We start from the raw sequence: 14,465 nt of genomic DNA on the forward strand, positions 1-14,465 counted from the left end.
TAGATAGATAGATAGATAGATAGATAGATAGATAGATAGATAGATAGATAGGATACATTTAAAATGTAGAATAATAATTGAGATATTATTGAGATACTATGACTGCCCATCATTCTTATGTGAGAGGGACAGGTCAAGGGGTCAGATGACCTCACACACCCCGGCAATGTCACCAGGGTAAGCCTGAGAGCCCCATACAAAGGGACGGAATGAATGAAAGGGAAGAGAATGGAAAAGTTAGAGATCACCGCACGCAGGGCTTTATTTGTGCAATGCGAGATAAGTACTTTGAACTCTCCCTCTGCCTAGATACCGCAGGGCACAAGACCCTTTCAGAGCTGAATACGTAAATCTGATCAATATCGCCACCGAGATCCCTTATGAAAAACAGCTCAACCCCAATTCAACTTTGCCGATAAAGAGAGAATGAAATAAACAAAAGGAAACACCCAAAATACCAATAGCACGGCCCGGCCTTTTGGTGAAAATGGCAGGGGCAGATGTCACAAAACATTCTGGGGTTTTGGTCACGTGACCTTGCGCTGGGGATACTTGGGCACATGACAAGTGAGCTACAGCTGTGACGGAACAAACAACAAGCACATCCTTCGGCATTCATTAGTGCATCAAAAAGCAGCCCTGTATCAATCTGTCGTTCGCAGGGAGCGGTGAGAGAGCGAAGCATTTTCCTCTTTGTGTTCCTGTTATTGGGCTGTTAGCTGATCGCTATCATCCTCCTCTTCTCCGCACTGCGCTTGGACACGTTTCAAAAAGATGGGTGTCTTTCCCCCCCCCCCTTTCTGTAAGGAAACCGTCTCCTTAATGGCTTTCAAAACAGGAAGCACAACAATAAAAGTGAAAAGTGAGAATGCTCGCTGCTGACATCTTTTTTTTTGCAGCGCGGCGGCGTGCATCACACTCCCTGGCATATACACACGCACTCACACAAGCATACACAGTTACACTGACACACTGACCTTCAGACATTCATTCAGTCTGGTGTGATTCTCTAATGTAATGTCTGAGTGGTACAAAAGTAAAGAATTCTCCCTTGGCGGTTAAATCATCAAAGGGAAAGCTCACGCAAAAACGCAAATTGGCATCTACTGTACTCACCCTCACATTTTTTACCCAAAGAAAACAAAAGGAGTTATCTAGAAAAAATGGCCATACTGCTCTTTTCCTCACAATGAAAGTTAATGGAGACCCACTCCCTGGCATATACACACGCACTCACACAAGCATACACAGTTACACTGACACACTGACCTTCAGATATTCATTCAGTCTGGTGTGATTCTCTAATGTAATGTCTGAGTGGTACAAAAGTAAAGAATTCTCCCTTGGCGGTTAAATCATCAAAGGGAAAGCTCACGCAAAAACGCAAATTGTCATCTACTGTACTCACCCTCACATTTTTTACCCAAAGAAAACAAAAGGAGTTATCTAGAAAAATGGCCATACTGCTCTTTTCCTCACAATGAAAGTTAATGGAGACCAAAAAAAAGTAGCTCGTACAACCTTCCATTGTATGGAAAGGAGCAGCCTGGACATTTTGCTGGATGAAAGGAGTTTTCCTTTGCTTGGGTGAACAAATCAAGATCAGGAATCCTTGGATTCATCTATAGAGAATTTACAGTAAATTTATCAATTTTACAAATATTACTAACAAATAATAGACTCAAGGCTTAGAAAACCAGTGTAAATCACAGAATAATTGAATTTACACTAATACTGAATTTATTTTTTTTAATGTTTATGAAAGAATTCTCTTGTGCTCACCAAGGCAGCATTTATTTGATCAATACAGTAATATTGTGAAATATTATTACAGTTTAAAATAATATTTTTTATTTCAGCATTACATTTTAAAATTTTATATATTCCTGTAATGGCAAAGCTGAATTTTCAGCAGCCATTACTTCAGTCTTCAGTGTCACATGATCCTTCAGAAATCAATATGCTGACTTGGTGCTCAAGAAATATGTCTTATTATTATCAATATTGAAAACAGCTGTTCTGCTTACAAACAGGACACTTTGATAAATAGAAAGCTAAAAACAACAGCATTCATTTCAAAAAAAATGGCCATACTGCTCTTTTCCTCACAATGAAAGTTAATGGAGACCAAAAAAAGTAGCTCGTACAACCTTCCATTGTATGGAAAGGAGCAGCCTGGACATTTTGCTGGATGAAAGGAGTTTTCCTTTGCTTGGGTGAACAAATCAAGATCAGGAATCCTTGGATTCATCTATAGAGAATTTACAGTAAATTTATCAATTTTACAAATATTACTAACAAATAATAGACTCAAGGCTTAGAAAACCAGTGTAAATCACAGAATAATTGAATTTACACTAATACTGAATTTATTTTTTTTAATGTTTATGAAAGAATTCTCTTGTGCTCACCAAGGCAGCATTTATTTGATCAATACAGTAATATTGTGAAATATTATTACAGTTTAAAATAATATTTTTTATTTCAGCATTACATTTTAAAATTGTATATATTCCTGTAATGGCAAAGCTGAATTTTCAGCAGCCATTACTTCAGTCTTCAGTGTCACATGATCCTTCAGAAATCAATATGCTGACTTGGTGCTCAAGAAATATGTCTTATTATTATCAATATTGAAAACAGCTGTTCTGCTTACAAACAGGACACTTTGATAAATAGAAAGCTAAAAACAACAGCATTCATTTCAAATAAAAATTGTAAGTAACATTATAAATGTTTTTACTGCCAATTTTAATCAATTTAATGCATACCTGCTGAATACATTTTTTTTTAAAAGCCAAACTTTTTACTGTATCCTGTCTGCCATTTAAGATTAAGTTTTTAAGCTATATTCCAAACAACTTCATTAGAACACAAAGTCAGCGTCTAACTTCCTCTGGCTTTAACACAGCCATCCTTCCAGCAGATCCCTGACCCAAACCTCTGAAACCGCAACCCATCTGAGACCTTCAACATGCCACAAGAAGTGCTTTCAGTTCAGCGGCTCAAAAAGCTCAGAGAGACAGCTACATGCACTTTCTCACAGCTGGATAAAACAAACCTTAACAGCACAACTACACCTCACCAAAGCGCTTTGTTTTTTTCTGTACACCCTCAAACGTATTGTGTTGTCTCTAGGTACCAGGAACCTATCTATCATTTCAGTCTAAAAACAGAATCTGCATCACCCTCTTCAGTGCGAGTGAAACCCCCATCCCACCGAATTGATTTCTCCCAGTCGAGGCCTTTCCCAGTGTGGATCGCATCCGCAACAGTGTCATCTTTACCGCCAGTCCTCTTTTAACTGGCTTTTACTCTAGTGGCGGAATGTACAAACGATGAAGGCGGAGGGGAAGAAAGAAACAGAAAAACTGATACATGCGCTCCAAAGTTTCGTCTATTGATTTTTTTTTGATGCACAGCTGAAAAAAAGGGAAGGAGTTCAAAGCTGAGGAGATCTTTTTTTGATCACCACTAGAATAGCTGTGTTGGAAGCAGCGGTGCTAGACGGAAAGTATCGGTGCAGATTCCTTTGTTCTGGCTGAAGCCCCGTGGCAAGGACCCTGACCTGGTGTGGCCAACGTGGTCTTTAGCGAGACGCAACATTAACACATACTGAGGGGTAATCATGAAATTCATACGTTGCCCTGCTGGACACAAAAAGAATATGTTTGGCTACTGCACTCTGGTTAACTGCAGACAACTTCTTACTGCCACATATGGAGCTATTCAGAAACTAAAGAGAAAAAAGAGTTGGGAATCAAGGAAAAAAAAAACATTCCATTTGAGAAATTCTTGCAAAATCATTATAGAAAAAATATATTTTTGAAAGATGTATTTTCTTCATGTTCAGTTCCTTTAACAGTTCTTGAACACCTGCATTTTTTTCATTGATGCAGACAGAACATTATACTAAAATACCCTAAAACACTCTAATATATAAATCTATGTAATCGAAATAAATGAAAAATATAAAACTAAAAATTAAATGCAGTCATTTAAATGCTACAAGTACATTTAGGCATTGCAGCATTACTGTGTCCAACATGAAAAACAGTATTATCAAGTAAAAAGTGATTTTAAGAATTAAGTAGGGGTGCTCCAATTGATCGGCCGCCGATCACTATCGGCCGATAATCACGTTGGGATGATTGATCGGCGGTCTCTAAAAAGGCCGATCTCAAAAAAAACGATCTCAAGCTGATAACGCTACCGTGAGAGGTTTGCCACGACATGCAGCGTCACCGTCTCAGTCTCTGTCCGGCGCGGGTGAAATCATTATAATGCTGAAGGTGAGGTACTCACCTTCATATTTCTTCATTAGATAACTTATAAAGTAATTTGAAAACATTGTGTGACACGTAATTTCACAAACAGCGAGAGTGAATGACCGCACACGCGCTCTCTCAAAATACGCAAATGTCTTCAAATCACCACACATAGCGTCTGTCTATAAGCGAGCTACACGCTGCACAGTTGACACAGGAATTGTCACTTGCACAATCGAGGCAGTGTCACATCGTCTTTAAAGTTTATAAATTGCATTACTTTTTAATTCTTGCCAGTGTTTAACCATTCAGCGCTCGTGCGCTCTCCTGGAGACTGAGTGCTCATGCACACTCGCAGCGCACACACATAATGCCAGGTTCACATTAGTCCGTTTGCAGTATGTGGTGTGTATTTTTCCCGTGATCATGTTAACGGATTAATAAAGCGCTCACACTCCGCACGGTTGCGGTCCAGCAGTGCGTTCCACGAGTGGTGCGTCTGCAGCAGTGTAGAAATGGTTTCCGCACCGAGTCTACTGCTGAGCTGCAAGCGCTGAATTAAAGTAACAGCGCATTTTTGCAGTAAATATGAACATGGATTGAGACGAAAATGTAGTAATTAGACCTTAAATGCATATTATTAAAGTCTACTGTGTTTCACAGTCAACACATATGGCTTTTTGGCTAGGTTTAAAGGGAAAGTGCACTTTTAGATAAACAAGGCAATAATAGATGGCACTCGTGTGTAGGAAAACAAAGTTCTTTATGAACCACAGGATTGCATTTAATAAAGATTTAAATGCAAAAGGAAAGGCAGTAGAGCTGACTATTTCTGTCAATGGTAAGTTTGTGATGACGTAAGAAAAGTAGTTTAAATGTTTTGCCACTTGCTTGAGCAACTTAATATATAACTCTAAAGTAAATGCAAAAGCAAAAAGCATTGAATAATGTGTTGCTTATGTTTATTGTTTAAACATGTCTTTGAAAGATTGTATTACTGTACTGTGTAAAAAAAAAATTGCAATGCTGAAAAAGCATTTTCAGTGACAATGTTTGGATTTGAAATAATGGATAAATGTTGTGTTTGTGGTAAACAGCCACGGATCAGTAGCGGACTCCTGTGTGAAAGCTGCTTCCCCTCTCACAAGAGTCACCTATCCCCCCCCCCCCCCCCCATTTTCAAAAATGAAATTCAGGCCCTGAATAAATGTCTAAAAATCCTGATTGGAGTATCACTATAAATAGTTATAAATGATAAAAAGAAGGCTTTAAAAAGATCGGTATCGGTGATCGGTATCGGCAGATACTGCTTTCTGTGATCGCATCAAAAATCCTGATCGGAGCACCCCTAGAATTAAGGGCGCATTAGATGACGACAAAGGTAATCTAAACGTAAAAATAGGGGAAGTGAGCATGCGCAATCCTTCTGCAATATCAAAATAAGTTATAAAAAAAGTTCTTGAATAGTGGCTAATAATCAAAGTTAAACTATTAAAACTATTAAAATCAATAAGTGGAATTCCTATCCTTAGTCAGGAAGAGAGAGACAGAGGATACTAGAGGGAATGTAGAGGAGGTGGAGTGAGAGAAAAGCAGAGGAGAAAAGAGAATGACAGGTTGACAGAAAAGAGCAGAGGACAGAAGCAGAGAGAAGAGGAAGATGGCAGTTTATATTATGCGATGTGTGGGATGGAATCAGGCTGTCAATAATAGATGGTGCTGACCATGTGATAAACGGGCAGGTAGAGCGGAGGGAACTTGAACACCTACTATAGGTGCTTTCTGCTCTATGAAGCAAGTTCCACTGGATCCTGGCTCTCTGTGATATGCAGCTGTGTCCACTGGGGGCTACAATTAGATCATCAAACCCATTCCAGCCGGGAATCGGCACTCATCTCCAGAGCCTGTCCTCCAAAGAGACGGCCAACTTGTAGATCTGGGGGTGGTAGTCTTTGATGTGCCGTGCATGGAAGAAGCCTCTCTTTTTGCTCATACTAATGGCGAGGAGATATAACAATTAAAGGAGAAGGCAGCGGGCAGACAGACAGCCAGCGTGGCTGCACATCCTGAGCTCGAATTAGCATACTGGAAGTCCTCCAACAGGCGTACGAGCTAATAGTAGCTGAGGATGGAAGAGGAACACAGTCATAGCTACCAGCAGAATCAAACGTTTAATAAAGGAACACCCAGCGGCGGGCTGGGTTTAATAGGGCAATTAGACTTACAGACAACTAGTTATAAAATTATAGCACAGCCATAATATTTTGAAAAAGCTTCGATGTTAAAATGATCTAATGTTTTAGTTTGCGGTGGGCCTCCAGACATGTGGCTATGTAAGGTGGAGCATAATTCCACTTCCTGGACCAGTGCCGTGCTACAGCTAGCTTTTTTTTTCTTATAAGAAGACAAGAGTTTACAACAGCTGGTCTGGATGAGAGGGGCCTACTAACATTACATTAGCCATGTGGTATCAGTTTGCTTCCTTCTGGACACAAAACATATGATGGCTGACAGGAAACATTCAGTGCTTGAATGCTAACTGTTTATTGTGCTCTCTGCGTGATCAGTTCAGAACCACTGCATAAAAATACATCAGTTTTATATAGTGTAAACTGGTCTTAATTACCAGAGGGATTATTTCTTGGCATCATGCATGTGCATGTCATAAATAATATAGCATTGCAGCACTACTGCCACAGAGAAGTTCATGGTGAGGCAGTGGGCTTTTCAATAACCTGCAAACTACAGAGCGCATAAAAACACACTCAGAGCATTCATCCGTCTGTCTGACACTATGATTAAGGAATGCTCCTCGAAAAACACTTGTAAAACAGCTGTGCTGCCATAACAGATCTTATGTGGCATCTCAACGCAAGGTGGAGACAGCGTAAAAAAGTTCCAATTAAGGTATTCGTTTACAAAGGGGTAAATAAAATGGAGACGAGCGAAAGTCTTTCCAACAGGTGCTGGGAGAATTGGGATAAAAAGGCATGCGAGGAGCAGCCTCTGAATCTTAAGGATAGTGGTGACATTTCAGCTTTTTCTCTGTTCGCATCAGGGGTAAAGGAGAAAGAAATAAAATCCGTTGTGTGAAGAAAAATGTCTTGTTACGGAGGAACGGAGCGTGTCGTAGATAAGAGTAGGCCGGTGTTCAAAGGGATACAGGCCAGTGAAGCGCTCGCTTCTTTCTCCACGTCGCTGCACTGTCCTTAATGAGCCTCCCAATAAAGCCTCGTCTCCTGTCTGCTGTCCGCGGATGGCACGCCTGTCTCACTTCAATCATGACCTGCCATTTTATTTATTAATTTTATTCGTTATTTTTACTAAACTCAGTTCACAATACTGATAAACAAATAAATGTTATTTTATTCTAAGGCTTTATATACTTTCTATTAACAGAGACAGTTGAATGGAGACAGGAAACATTTGGGCATAAAAGGGTTGGGTGGTGTTAGTCGTCAAAATGAGCTATGTCAAAATAATAAAATAAAATAATGATTTAATAATAATAATAAAAGAATGATTATTTAAATTGTAAATTAAATAATAATAAAAGTGAAGTTAAAAAATAAAATTTTAATTTAAATTTTAAAATTAAAATAAAATGATAAATATATTTAAAATGTAAATAAAATGAAATTAGTAAAAAAATATATATAAAAAAGTAAAATAAATTAAAATAATACAATTAAATAGAATTAACTATAATCCATTGGGACTGGATTGGAACTTGCAACTCCCACATGATCACCAAGGCTTATTCACCAGCATGTTCTCACTCACTAAGTACTCACCACAACTGTGACACCTAACTAGGGTTAACAATGTATAAAGCTTATACATAAATTAGTGCTGGGCGTTATGACCAAAAATTTATATCACAGTATTTTTCACAATTTTACCAGTTTCACGGAACATGATGGTATTTTTTTCATGCATGACCGTGTGTTAACCATATTTTCTACTGATTGAGAGAGGAAATACTGCAGTATATAGTGACTAAACACGACCCCTTTTAATACATGTTAACCAGGAGTCACTCTCATTTATAATCGCGGCATCGTCTGATAAAATCAACATGCATAACGCTAAAGAGCGGCTATGCGGTTGTTTTGGCTATATTACTTTTTTGTCTCATGCAGCGCAGTGCATGCGTCTGAGTAACAAACTAAAAAACAACAAACAAAAAAGTGCATGTGATATTAACAGACGAACTACGCTCATATTTATAATTCCAAACAATCAGTAAGCGACAGGTGCTAGGAAACGCTGTTTTGTACTCATTTATTGACGAGTCGGCTGCGGTGCGGCCAACTGAATGTGCTGCTTCTCTGCCGCTCACTGCACAGAACAGACGCCGAGAGAGGTGACACTTCTCCGGGAAAGTCAGACCTCACGTTCGCGGGACAACACTGGCGAAATCTTCCAACTGAACCATAGCTAAGGTTTATCCAAAAAAATCGCTAGCTTTGTCAGTACGAATATTCTATGAAAAAAGCCGCTAAAAGGGTCTGAAAGTTGTTAAATCTAGTGCTAAAGTCGCGCTCGACGCGGGAGCTGATGGCAGGGGGCGGTGGATATTTGTGGCGGTCAGTGTGGATAATGTGGATGAGTTCTTCTGTGTCATTACGTTCTATTAGTTCTACAGCTTCAGTTTCGGAACTTTCATGCTTAGTAACACATACAGCTGTTCTCCTCACCACAGTGCAACAGTGAAAAGGAACCCCTTTCAAACAGTGTCACGTTCCGAACGTTGTTTAAGCGACATACACTGGTATTGCGGTATTTAAAAAATTCATATCATAACAAAAATAAACACTGGTATTCGGTATGAACCGGTATACCGCCCAGCACTAACATAAATGTTTAAAAATTTGTTTTCCAACGGCAAACAAAAACTTTTTTCCATTCCATCCCTCTCATTTGTTATTTTTCCATCCCACCAGCCTCTCTTTAGTCTTGTATCTTGTGGTCAGAGTAGTTACAGACTCTCCTGGACATGTCAGGGCTGCCTGTCATAAGCTGCCTGTCATAAATTAAGCCTAAATACAACACATCTGTTTTCACCACAGCGTTGTGCGGACAAGCAGAAGTAGACATTCCTCTCATATCTGAAACAAAGCTAAATAAATGATAAAGAGAGCATGTGCACACCTGCAACAGCGTGCCGGAACAAGACTACTTTAACTCACTGAATCATTCCAAAAAAGGCTGAACTAAAAAGAAACAATAAAAACAAAGAGATTTTTTGACTGAGAAAAACAGTCCCGTGTCATCTTTCTCTTTTAAAAGCCATAATGGAGACAGAAAACTTGGCTCTGACTGCACTTACTGTGGAGAAACATCAAAAAAACAAAGACGCAAATAAACAGTAAAAAGATGTCTGCAGAGAAACTGCTGAGAGGAGCGAAATCAAATAAATTGGAAGTTCGTCTCACAAAAGGCGAGCTGAAGCACATCTGAAAACAATCTAAAGAGGGAGAGAGAGCAAGAGGACAATGCAAAAACGGCTCCAAAATCAAGATACTGACTGACTTCCAAAAATAAATAAAATCCCTGTTGCTCTCTCAGTGAGGACTATGGAAGTAAATGTGATTTCGGCCAGCTTAAGTGCTCCCTAGAAGGGCGTTTTAGGGGCACCAAAAGAGGGAAGGTGTTAAACTTTAACTGTCACTGCACATTCAGCCATAACAATAAATATTCTTTGGGAATGTCAGTTTCACCCCTCCCTAATTCTTCACCTTTCTTTCTTTCTTTTTTCTCACTTACTTCGACACAGCTCACAGCACACACACACACACATACACACACACACACATGTGTGTGTGGGGGGGGGACTTCATCCAAACTAAACAATGGATTAGCAAAGGAACGTGATGCAGGACTCTGCGTGATTTTAATGGTCCCAGACCGCCACTACTTTCACGCGCTGAGCGGCCAAATTCCACATGATGGAGTTCCCGAACATGAATTTGCGTAACCGCACATTTGATGGAAAATACGATTCATTTTCACTTTAATTAAATTATGCAGTGAATATATCTGGGATCGTGGTGAGCGAGAAGCTTAATAAAACAACCAGGCCGCGTCCAAAATAAGCTGCTCATTCTACAGGCCACCCGAGTCTAAATTACTTCAACTTCCTTTCAAAAGTTCACCTAAAACTTCCTGGAAGCACAACAGGCATCCTCAAATGAAAATAAAGAGAGTTAATTGGTCAAAACAACAGCAATTATCAAAACAATGAAAGGAATGGAGACCAATAGGCAGAAAATGTCTACAAGTAGGCCATGCTTTTGGATTTTGCCTCAGAATATTGCTTTAAAAGTAACAGATTATGTAAACAGAATAAAGCTTTAATAAGCACATTCATTATTCTGTATTTTAAGTAATGCAAAAATACAAAATGTGACTGGATAGTCAACCTGAAATGTCATTTAAAAAATGTTTTGCCTATAAATATATTTATTTTGTTTATATGCAGCACCAACAAAAATAATTAGAGCAAATTATAATTTAATTAAACAATAAAACATAACAAAATACTAGCTTTTAAACGATAGGATTTGAACAGGTCAAGAAAAGTCGGGTTGGAGGGCAGGGGAGTAAAAGGAATTAGAGATGCCATCCAAGACATATCTAGGGCCCTATGAAATCCATTGTATTTTTTTTCAAAATTCTGTTTTATTTTTTTTCCCAAATTCCATTTTTTACTTTTCTGGATTCTGTTTTTTTTTTTCCCCCCGATTTAATTTTTCTAGACTCTGTTTTAATGGTTAAACTAAATTGTATTAATCAGAAAGCATGTCTAATTAATTGAAATAATGAAACTTACAATATTTAGCAGCAATTTATTAAAATTTTAACAAAAATTACATTTTAAGGCCCTATGAAATGTTTTTTTTTGCTCAAATTCAGTTTTATTTTTACCAAATTAAGTTTTCCATTAATTTTATGGATTCCATTTAAATAGTTTAATAATCAAAAGCATCTCTAATTAACTGATTTTATTCAACTTAAAAAATATATATATATTATTATTTTTTAAATTTTTCTGCTAAATAAATTCTAGGAAATAATTTTTCTAGTAAATATTCCTTTAAAAATAATGTTTTAATAATAATTGTATTACTAGTAGTAGTAGTACTATCATTACATTAAGTAATATATTTCTGTCACAGTTTCTTCAAGTTAAACCGAACTTTTATTTTGACGGGTTGCGGAGAAGACCTTTAAGTTTTTGTTTGTATATGATATGATGATAGTTTTTCTCAAATGAAACGGTCAAATGCTCATGAAGTGACTCTCAGAGCAGTTCTAGAGATTATGTTTATGTGTTCATGTACTCAAATATTGAGGAGGCACAGGCTGAAAACATCGCAAGCATCACACACTTCAGTATGTGTGTAGTAAACGAAACCGCGTGTCTGCGCCATTCATACACAGAGACACACAGAACATGCAGGATTTATATTTAACACTAGTCCATGTCACGTTCTGATGTAAGTGTACTAACCTACTTTTGATTTATCCATCCAAAATTTGGCAAATTCCGTGACATTCCGCATTATACAGTAAATACAATTTTTATGACTGGATTCCATGATTCTGTCTGCGTTTTCCACATCGCGGAAATCATAAGGCCCTACATATCACAAAAAAAAATTATGAGCAAGGTTATAAATGTGTATAAAAAATTCTTAAGATATAAAGTGCATGTTATCTTTAAAACTGGAGTTTGCCTCATCATTATCTCTTCCTCTATCTCTTTCTCCATTCTGAGCTACTTTCCCAAGCTATTCTATAACAGGCCTGTGAAAGGAGGTCACATATCAACTTACCAAGTGTCCCTCTCTGACCATATGACCCCTTCGGCAGTCCACGAGGCCCCATGTCATTCCATCACACTCTCTCTCTCGCTCGCTGTCCCCCTACATTCACGTCTTCCAAACCACCATCTAAAAGCAGCCCCCCTCCCCTCATCTGCCCATAACCCGACACTAATTGGTAAATCTGTTGAACCATAGCACGCCCAACAATGAGACACCTGGAGTTCTGTCAAAACAAGTTTCCCTGTGAAATAGCCTCAAGTGCTAATACAGTACGAGTCCTGGCTAACTCCGTCTCGCGAATATAATGCGTGTGTGGTGGGGGAGGTGTTATAGAAAGGTGTAGTGAGGTGCAGTGCGGAGGGGAAGTGTTAATGGCACTTCTATTAAAGTTTAGAATCTCAGAAGGAGGAGCACGATGCTGTCTGGCTCCACTGGAAGTCCACAGGAAGTCCTTGTGGAAGTTTTGGCCCCGACAAAAATCCCAAACATTCTTGCAGTTCTTGTTCGGCACCCTCCCCACCCACTATCCCTTCTGTGCTCTCTCTATTTTAGACAGACCATGAAGAGTGCTCTACGTAAACCTAGAGTGCTAACAGGGCAACATGCTGTGGTTTGTGTGAAATCATGTGCAACTAAACATGAAAACTTAACTGAGAACATGGAATCTGCATATTTGCTTGCCAGTTAGCTGAAACAACACACACAAACACAAGCAGCGACATACATGGAGGCAATAGGTCAACACATGGACAAACGATTGGATTTTTCACTCAAGTTTTGACTTTCACAAACACATATGAAACAGATAGGCTATACACTACTTAAGGAACTCTTGGTGAACCTTGTCAAACAAGTTCTGACGGAAACTCTTTATGAAAACATTTCTGCCCCCAGCAATGAGTGTCAGAAAATAAAACGTATGAAGATTCATTGTTTTGTGATTTTATATACTGCCCCTAGACTTAACTAGCTTACCCAGCAACAATTCCTTATACTTTAGTCAACCAGCTACATTTCAGCAGCATCAAACCAGTGTGAACTAGCAAACCACCATGGAAAGGTAATGCAAGTGGCTGGATTCAAAGAAACATAAAAAAAATTAATAATTTTAATTCAAATTTTCTTAATTTTCTTTTTTTTCATACTTAAGAAAAATAAGTTAAATATTTTATATTCCACAAAAAAATATTAAGATAAAATATATTAATAACTAAGAATAACTATATGACTCAAATTATGTCTCTAATTCTATGTTCAAACCAGTAAAAATTAGTCAAAACCAGTAGGAAAGCAATACTAACTCTAACTTGGGGTCAGATTCAATGAAATAATTTAATATTCCAATGTATATAACAACTACTTTATTCTTAATACTTTATTAAGAAAAAAAAAAAGTAAAATTTCAGAAAAATGTCTTAAAATATTTTTTTAAATAAAAAAATCTTCTTAAAAATAATTCTAAATAACTTGAAACAACTAAAAAGACTGTCATTTTATTCTTAAAAAATAAAATTAAATAAATTAGTATTTAAGAATTTTTCAAGAATTGCACTTATTTTATCCTAAAACCTTAGTATAGGAGCAATAATTCTCCTGTGAGACTTGCTTTAGCTGCTCCGAAGGTTAGCTTTAGGAATTGCTGCTGGACTCCAATTTAAATCTCACAAGACTTTTCACAGAATGAGGGTTACCATCTCGACATGACCTTACATGACCCTGAGGGACAAGACAAAAATAAGACAAGTACATCCCACAATGCCACAGCTTTCTCTATAGACCTAAACACAAGGAGATGAGGTAAACAATCGCTCGCCCCACTGATCCTTGCACTGCTGCTGAGTTTTGGCAGACCAAGGCTACACATCGTGCCCCCCTTTCAAATTCCACACACTGTTTGTGTCCATCAAGGAGGGCCGAGGCGCAATTGAGACACTCAGCAGCAGTGGCCCCATGTTGCGTCACTCCACGCCACATCAGAACTGAAGAGCGGTGCCAGACAGGCACTCTCGTTCGCCGTTCTCGATCTTTCTCTCTCTGCCTCATGTCGATGGACAAGAGGACAATTAGAAGAAGGCCTTGTATCACCCAAACATCCTTAACCTCGACCCATGCAAACCAAGTCACGTACATTTACACACACATGGGTGCGCGTGTGCACACAAAAACACAAACCACTCCACCTCCTAACTTCTCGCTGGCATACGTTCAACCCCAGATGCTACAAATGAAAAGCATCCTCTTCATGCCAGCTGCTTCAGAGAAAAGGAAAAGAAATCAGAGAGAAATAATCGCCACCATTCCGGAAGATGCAGGAAAATAATTAACAAGGCTGAAACGGGGCCTGCGAGCAGACAAAGATGAAGCT

General features: G+C 38.4%; 1 protein-coding gene across 1 annotated transcript in view; it reads right to left on the bottom strand.

Annotated features, from left to right (window-relative positions):
- Nucleotides 1–14,465, bottom strand: part of LOC107581564 (transcription factor 7-like 2) — a 70,999-nt gene that overhangs the window by 15,438 nt on the left and 41,096 nt on the right. The window lies entirely within an intron of this gene.

Source organism: Sinocyclocheilus grahami, unplaced genomic scaffold (assembly GCF_001515645.1).
Source record: "Sinocyclocheilus grahami isolate Dianchi unplaced genomic scaffold, SAMN03320097.WGS_v1.1 scaffold36.1, whole genome shotgun sequence".
NCBI lineage: Eukaryota > Metazoa > Chordata > Actinopteri > Cypriniformes > Cyprinidae > Sinocyclocheilus > Sinocyclocheilus grahami.